This window comes from Amphibalanus amphitrite, unplaced genomic scaffold (genome assembly GCF_019059575.1).
Source record: "Amphibalanus amphitrite isolate SeventyFive unplaced genomic scaffold, NRLGWU_Aamphi_draft 000827F_arrow, whole genome shotgun sequence".
Lineage (NCBI taxonomy): Eukaryota > Metazoa > Arthropoda > Thecostraca > Balanomorpha > Balanidae > Amphibalanus > Amphibalanus amphitrite.
In genome coordinates, this window is record NW_024882321.1 from 254834 (window position 1) to 263810 (window position 8977).

At 49.6% G+C, this 8977-nt stretch overlaps 1 long non-coding RNA gene across 1 annotated transcript; it reads left to right on the forward strand.

The window, feature by feature from the left end:
- The first annotated feature begins 272 nt into the window (after positions 1-272).
- LOC122366734 lies at positions 273-8740 on the forward strand. Its single transcript, XR_006253937.1, has 2 exons — positions 273-646; positions 7987-8740. It is a non-coding gene; the product is annotated as an uncharacterized LOC122366734 (long non-coding RNA).
- The last annotated feature ends 237 nt before the right edge of the window (positions 8741-8977 follow it).

The following is an 8977-nucleotide window of genomic DNA, read 5'->3' on the forward strand; positions in this document are numbered from 1 at the left end:
CCCAGCCGCTGCGACCAAGACCCCCGTTCCGGCCGCAGCGAAGCGCGGGGGTGCCCAGCCGCCCTCCCCTCGGGTGGCCACTGCCCCCTCTGGCGCTCCTCTGCCCCGTGCCCAGCCGGTCAGCCGTCCTCCGACCTCAGCCTGCCTCGGGAGCTCTGCGGCGGCCCGGCCGGCGGCGGGTCCTACCTCTACTCCGACTGGAGTCGGAGGTCGTCCCGGACTCCTGCCGTGCTCTCCCAGACCAGGCCAGCTCGCCTCCCCAGGCTTCATCGTCTCCCACACAGGAGACGGTGGCCGCGCGCTGGGGATGCCCTCCTCGCCCCACCCGGCCAGGATCGTACCGCTGTTCAAACCGCGCCCGGTCGCAGGTGCTCGGGTATCACTTCAGGGGAAGGCCTCAGGAGCGGCGCGGCAGACGGGAGCGTCAAAGACGACCCCGGCGCGGCCCACACCGCGCGCCGCGGCGGGGACAGCAGGGACAGGCCGGGGGAAGAAGCAGCGCCCGGCGGGGAAGGCGGCCGCGGACGGCCGGGGCCGAACTCCAGCCGCCGGACGGACGGCCGGACCGCCGGCGACTCCGGCGGCGGCCAAACGGCGCCGGCAGTGAAGCGACGGGACTGGAAGACAGGGGACGGTAGAACACTAGGTGAGTAGACGGACGGCCGTCTTGTTTTTCATTCTTGCTTTTGTTACCGACCAGTGCTCCATAATTTTCATTCGTGTAAACGTTAAAAAGCTGTATTCCGAAATTTATAGGCTGGGATGTGGGTTATAAATTTGTGCATTAGCAGTAAACGCAAAAGCTATTCTCTCAATCTTTGTGTGATGAATGTTTACGGCGGATTTCCAACATATTGCTGCGACTTGACGACACAGTGCATTATTGATCAGCAATATTGCTCTCGTTACCAATAACTCATTACCACCTGCTTGAAGTGGACCATTTGCCTTCTTCAGCGCACATAAACTACGCGCCTTACGACTGTGAGTCAGGTATCGCTGATTTGTTCCTCACAATCCTGCAGTGGAGAGCCAATTTGCCTGTTTGGCCAATACGAGTGGCGTGCAGCTTCGTCGCTCGATACGCGGCGAGTTGTTGGAAAACAGCTCTACCAGGCACAGGGTTGTGTGTGACAGGTCCGGGCGGCGCGGGCGGTGGCAGTTCTCAGGGTCGTTATTGGGAGGGGTTGGTGGCACGCACCTTTGCGGTTTTAGATGACTCTAAAAAAAAACAGCTTGGGCTGCAGGCTGGATGATATTAGAAATGACGTGAACAGTTATTCTGACTGATGGTAAATGAGCATAGGGCTGCTAAATGTTTGTAGATAAAGTTAGAAAGCTGTGTCAGCTTTGAAGAGACACGTGTCAAAGATATTAGCATGCCAGCAAAGTCATACCAGTAGCTACTTCTGAACCCGTTAAATTACATATCCCGCAATCCATCTTAATCAGTTTGCCGGCTTATTAAACTGTCGTAACTTTGGTTCGCATAATATCAAACGATGGCTCGAGTCTCGTCATATCAGCTGATTGAAATGCACCACAAAGCTCGTCCAATGTGCTTGATCTTAAAATGACATTTAACTTATTGCACCTCTCATAAGGTCAGACCGTAATTGTGATGAAAGAGACCCCCGTGACACATCGGCATTAGGGTGCATCAAACGCCCCACTTTTTCGAAAAATTTCTACGAACCCCCTGTCACCAAAATTAATTTGTTACGGATCCTAAATGTATCAACCATGCCAAATTTCAAGAATTTCTGAAGCCATCTAGGGGGTCCGCATTGACCCTAAAGTTAACGAAATTTCATGAATTTGACCATTAATGGCGCTTAATTACAAATTATTTAAAATTATTCTTAGGTCAAAATATCTTTTAGAATCGCTAATCATTGCAAGTGCTATCCTAAAACTGCCCACCAAATCAATCTGAAATGTATCTGATTTCATCTATAGGAGTCTTGACACTCGCCCGTATTGGTGTTTTGTGTGCGTCTAACGTACAGGAGCTGGACCCTCTTGCTGTTCGGTCTCTGATTAAGCCAGAGCTTCACGGAAAAACTAGCGTGTTTCCCGTAACGAGAAGAAGCAGATGATATCAATTTCTACGGTCCTAGGTCATTAGTTGACCTTCCAGGTCAGGTCAATGACCCAAAAGTCGGGAAAATCGGGACCTGGTAGAACTTCGTGAATTGAGTTTGTTGTAGTTTTTCGGGGTGCTGATTGCGATTTTCAGGTCAGCTTTGATCAAAGATGATGTCTCTATGCATTTAGGCTTGGTCGGGTCAGGTCAGGTCAGGTCAACCAGTGGGAGTCCTGCCAGCTATCCATAGTAGGTGTAAATCACCACCGACAGCTTCGAAATATTACGAAGGCTTCGAATAAATATTACGAAATATTACGATTAATATGTTACGAAGGCAACAAAACTACTTCGTAAGTGTTCAATGCTCAAACGTTTCAATGTAGTCACGCTTACGAGATGAGTAGACATTAGACAATGCTCCTATCATCAGACGCTACTGCAGTGTCAGTGCGTCTGCTTTTTGAAAGGCCTACGCTCTCTCTCGTCTTTCTGGGCCATGTATCTGGTGCAAGAACTATATAGCGCGGTGCAACAACTACATATATAGCGCCGACCATTCAGCGTTGCATCCACTCGTCGACGCACGGGGAAGGGTCTTTCACAAGGAGATGAAACTCCAGAAAGTAGCAACTGGCATGTCTCAGATATTCCATTCCGGTCACCTGAGGTTCCGGAGGTTTCGTTCACGTGATCGTGACCTATTGTTTTGGGTCAATGGGGTAAATATGAAAACCGAGTCAGAATGATCATCGCCAGTCACACCCCGGCAAGACCGCGCCCAAACCTCGGCAACATTCAATAGAGCAAGTGGCGGCAACAAAACGAAGATATCAAGTTCGGACGTCGCTACTGAAACCGCAAGGTCGTTGACAACGTCGGATACACCTGTCTGCGAGGGATGACAGTCCAGACTTGGGATGCCCCACAGGGACTTGGTCCATCATGAGGTCGCCGAACAATTACCGACGGGAAGAGCGGCTTACTCTTGTTGTCGTCGAAGACGTGCTATCAAATTACATGAGAATTATTCACGGATTGCTAAAAAGATACTCACGAGTCACTCTAAACCAATAATAGCGGTGTTAACATTTACCTCAACATGAGTTCGTCTCAAACCGGTTTTGTCAGGGCTGCATGCGTGACAAAGTAACTTCATTTGGTTTTGACGCTGCCATGGTCGACTATGAATTCCAGGCTTCATATCGGCGAGCTCATCATCGTGTGCGTCTTCTGCGAGCCCAGAGTCGAAGTATCGAAGTCATGTCGTTGAATCACAAAACCATAAAATAAGCAAGAACCGCTCTAACCCAAGAAAACCCAAGCTAATCATTGGAACTTAACGAAGCGATTTGTTCCAGACTTCCCTCCCAGCAAAAGCCCTACTTCCTATATATAGGTAATGCGTATCAGTTGGCTAAGCTGAAACTATCTATAGTTATTATTTTCGTGCTTAATTTGGGCTTATTGAGGAAAAATCGCGATGATCTCAAATACTCTTAGTGATGTCAAAGGACGTCATATAGGGCACAAGTTGAATACAGACCAGGCATCAGTCCACGAAAACGGGGCACAAAAATAAATTTCAATTCCTGAAACATATTTGGATTATATTTGGCGCTAACTGAGCACTGCTCAGTTAGCGCCAAAACAGATACAGAAAAAAACAATGCAGAAACTGCTCAGTGAGCAGTTTCTGTATCACTACCTATGGGGCATAATGGAGGTGTCACGTGACTGACCTGACCTCAGGCGACCTTTACGGAAAAGAAAATCAGAGGAAAAAAGCTGTAAAAATTTGAAAGCTTGTGATTTCCTAAGTTTCGTCTCCCTGCGAAAGATGCCCCGACTCTGAGAGCGCTGCGAATCTATACAGCATTTTTAGACCATCGAGAGGTTCGCATATGACGTCATAGGCCACTGACCTGACCTGATATCAAAATGCAGCAAATGCCAAATGTTCAGGCTTAAGCATCAAAGGTCAGCTAAGCCAAATTAAAGTTCCCTAACCGGACGTGTTTCGACCGATCGCGACAAAAACAGCAGTGGTCGCACCAACCCCCTCCATCGGGGAAGGTTAAGTGATGAAGCATGTTCATAGCTGATGCGGACCCCCTAGATGGCATCCGATATAATTTTAATTTTGCACAGCGTCATTGTGCTACTAGTGGAACAAATTGAATCAACAGACAGATCGATTTGAAGACATCGGGGCGTTTGATGCACCCTAATCGGCATCCATCTCAATATTGCGCGGACCTAGTCGCTTGCGCTTGATATGACAACTAATGTTAGGTTGCACTGTAAGCGGGCTGCGTTCAAAGTGTGGGGCGGTGGAAGGTGGGCGATGGGCGATAGGCGGTGGGAGGCGGGTGATATGTGGTACGCACTCGCAGGAGCGAAATGGGGAATAGGATGTGTGGGTGATATGTGGTAAACGGGTGGGCGATAGAGGGTAGGTGACGAGCGATATTGGTAATAGAAGGCAGACGATAGACGGTATATGCGAGGGCGTTAGGCGGTAGATGACGAGCGATAAACGTTAGATGACGAGCGATGTAGACGGTAGGTGACAGGCTATGGGAGTTAGAAGGTGCGGGATATGTAGACGGTAGGTGACGGGCGATGTCAGTGGACGGGCAACAGTATACGGCTTTAAACGCGCTGAGCGGTATGAAGTGGGCAGCCACCCCTGATCGACGGGCACCTCACGGTCCGAAGACCCATTTCGCAGCCGCTCCGTCCGTCGCAGGGGTCGTCGTCGGTGACATACCGACCGGCCCTGTCGCCACCTCCCAATTACTAGTCGGGGCCGGCGGTCGATCGGTTCATTTATATGCAGCCGTCCTCCGCGGCTGACGCTGAAGGAAGATGGAGGCGCTGATAGGTGTCCGGTGAACGTAATTATACGTTGGATGCTTATTTCATTCTTCCAGAGTGGTGCTTTTAGAAATGAGTACAAACGACTCATCAAGAATTGGACGAAAGTGTAATGTACAGAAGACTTGCGTGCAAAAACAAGTAACAACCGAAATGACCAGGTGCTTCCGACTTGACTGCTATTCTCTTTTCCAACAGCGGAGTGAGCGTATTATTTGCGCTGAACAATCGTCGCTGCTGATTTTTGTATCGCCACCACATCTCCCTTCTACCCTCGGATGTTTATCAAGTCATGCCTGTGCCGCGGGGCGCCGTCAGATGACACCCTCTGAGGTGACAACGGGAGCTGACACCAGCCGAGGTGACACTCGGTGACACGTGTCAGCAGCGCGGTGACAGGGGGACCGCACCTCGCCTGTCCAGCGGCCGGTGGGTCGTGTCATCGAGGCAGACCTCCCGCGACGGCGACCCCGAGATCGGGTCCGATCTAACTTACTTCGCTAAAAGAGCCATGCGCTGTGCCCATGGGTGAGATGTGTTCGCTGTTGCCATGGACGGAATTTGTGGTGCTGATGCGATGTTCTCGCGTCGTTAGCCTCAAATATGTGGGAGAATGGTCTCTACTGGTTTGTGATATTGACTGTCTTGCATGATTATGAGAGTATTTAACTAGTAAACGAGGGCATTTATTTCCGCTTGCGCAATTTTTTCAATCCTTGGACTATTATGTTCATTGTTTTAATGAGAATCTTAAGATGGACTCCATGCTCAACCACATTAGAGGAAGCATTAAGTGTCGGAATGTGACACTAATTCACACTAACTTATGTATGCGGCAGCCTCACTTTCCAGAAATATCCAATGGTAAAATACCAGCGCCCCTTTACCGTTCTCGTGGCGCCCTGCTCAGTGTTCCATCACCGGATGAAAACTGAAATCCCAGGAGCGACCCGGCCGCCGGGTCGGCGCTACGAATGGCTGAGTCCCCGGGGGTGACAGCTGGACCCGTCCCGGCAGCCGGGGTAATGGGCCGGAACATGAAGCCCCGCGAAAAGAACGGCCCGGGATCCATATCGGGTCGAGACCCGCGCGACAGTCGTGGATGCTAGAACTGAGATACTCCTGGGGAATGAAGTTAGAATCATAATGTGAGCGAGATTCTTGTTTATTTTATTTTCAAAATCACCAACGAGATGGACGCCCAATAACAGCTGATACTGACATATAAAACGATTTTCTGAGAAATCTGAAGCCCGAAACAGAAAATGGCTATGATGCAGATCGTCATTTTGCTGTTTTATGTAAGCGGTTGGCTATGCTTTATATCGGTGGACGACGAACTGTAGTCACGCTTTGATGGTTAGGAAGCAGACGTTTCCGTCCAAAGTCTGAACTCGCTGTCGTCGCGGTGATTGATCTATCGGAATTTCAGCTGCGGCTCAGCCGGCCGCGGTGAAAAGTTTCAGATGGAGCCCAGTGCCCGTCTCACGTCTGCTGGCCGCAGGTTAGGACGCTGAGTGATGACTGTTTATTGTGTAGCAGTTTTGTCACAGTTGACGACATGGTCCGGTGGAGTTGATGTTTATTACTAAGGAGAACTGTCCCGACAGAAATTATGCCGGACCCGCCGCATCGCTCAATGGGCTATCATCTGGAAGGTTCATCTTGACAAAAGCAGGTCATGTGACTCATGTGAGCCTGCCAGAGTTTGGGCATTGCGATGTTTGAAGGTAAAGCGGATGTAGCATGCAAAATCAAATCAAATCATTGCCGTTTTATCGCATTGACATGGACTTTGAAGATGCATCGCGTTTTTCTCATAACTGTGTAAACCATCGCTGGAGCCCTCGAGATCCAATATCAATTTTTTCTTTGAATTGTGGGTCTCGTACGTTACACTCAGTTCCCACATCATACCATTCATGTTCCCTTTAACCACACCTGGTGGCACCTCTGTTGTCCCCACACTGCTCGTCTCGGACGTCTGTCTGACGGAAGCTTCTCCTTACTCACGAACAGTGGCGTGACGAGGTTCCACCCGAGTGATCTGGCCCGTTCCCATCAATTGCGACCCAGTTGGGACTCTCGTTGCTCTACCCCTCCCCACTCCATTCCTAACACAATCTCTCTCACTGACATACGTCGTGCCAGGAGATTATGGGGCCGTGCTATCTGCCCAGTGATTATTCTGCAGCTTTCAGTTGGTGAGGGAACTCCCTATAGTGAGGGAATTTCCTGTATCATTGAGCGACTGAGTTGGTGAGCCTTTGCTGCTATAATGAGTCGTTTATCTCACCCCAAGCGGCTATTTATGAAACCATCTCGGGTGAGATGGTCGACATAAAAACTCAGAATGTGGTAATTGGCTGGTGATATAACCTGTTATGAAGTGAATGGCGGCTGATGTGCCAATAATATCATACCTCGGCATTAGCAGGTGGTCGCTGTTGGGTTGTGGCTAAACGAGTTCTCATTTTGTAAGTCATATTTAGCGTTTATGATATGACCACTATGAATGGAATTTGTTGGATGTCTTTGTTGATCGAGCCACATGTTTCAAATTATCGAGTGGAAACAGGTGTGACTGGTCCACTTAACTTTGCACTACCTTGGTGTCGCGACATTTCACCTTCCAGTGACACCTCCTGCCCGAGGAAAATCCAGCCGAGCTCGCTATCGATAGCGCTGCGGAGATCCTCTGGGATCTGAAGCCGACTCTCTGGAAATGTCGGTGGATTTGGAGATGCTTAGGTCGTGCTGACTGCTCACTGTTCCCTGTCGATGACTTTAAAAAAGTCGGTAACGCCCTGCAGAGACATGGACTTTCTTCTTATGACCGGACGCAAGATTCCGGCGTATAGTGTCTCACATTACGCATGACACCCACTGTAGCACAACGTGCTGAGATTACAGCCTCTGAACCCTGTCTGTAGACATGTTCTGCGTATAGCGTATTGAGACTGGCCCTTTGGGCGGTTTGGATGAACTCAGGACTGACCGATGCCGTTTGCGTCCCTCAGGTTATCGGCGGCAGACAGGACGTTCCTTCAGCGTGTCACCGCGGCACAAATACACCAGAATTACTTCAGTTGACCGTGTTCATCAGCGCAGCATCGCCTTCTTCTTGCCCAGTAAGGTGCAGCTCATCAGTCAGGTACCGTCAGGGGTGATGTGACGGGACCGGCCGCGCCGCCCCCTCCCCCCGGGTACGTATGAGGTACCGCAGTACGGTACCCCAGGGAACTGAGTACCCACGGCCGCATGGCGACCGGTGCGGATAGTCGGAGATTGGTGCTTGGACGAGAGAGGCGGGAAAGTGATTGCCAATTGTGTTGAGAGCTTGGGAGGGCGGGCGTCAATCTGAAGTCTCCCGTTTCGGTTGAGTTTTACGTGCGAAAACGCTTTAGTTATTTAAAACTTGTGAAGTCGGGCTGGCCAGCCAGTGATCTAATTTGAAAACGTCGGGAATCGGCTGACAGTTTGCTTTGGCGTTACCGACCAAGACGAAGGAAATGTTACGAATCTGTCGTTTGTGCTCATCAGTACCAACTGCGAAGCTAATTGGAAGTGATATGTCTACTTCTAGAGCCTGTCTAGAACCCTTAACTCAATCAAGTGTAATTACCAGTGTAATTCAAGACATTAGCAGTGTATTGTGTGTTGAATATAGGCACTTTTTCATCTCAGTGTAGTAGGAACGCTCAGTTTTTCATTGTCATCATGTACTTTCAATCGTTTTAACGCTGAATTTCAATACAGGACCTCGTTTACCAACGCAGTGACGTCTGTGTTTAATCTGCCGAGTCCTCAGATCCCCTCCCTTCGTAGACATACGGCCGTGCGAAATGCGAATCTGTTCCAATGGGTGGCAAAATGTGGACCCGAGGAACCGACCCAACTGGAAGTTTTTTATGAAGGGTTCAACCAGGTCCTACCATAGAACATTACACTTATAAAACCTTATAGGAAATATGAAGTGAATGAAAAAAGCTCATGTTACGTTTTTGCACA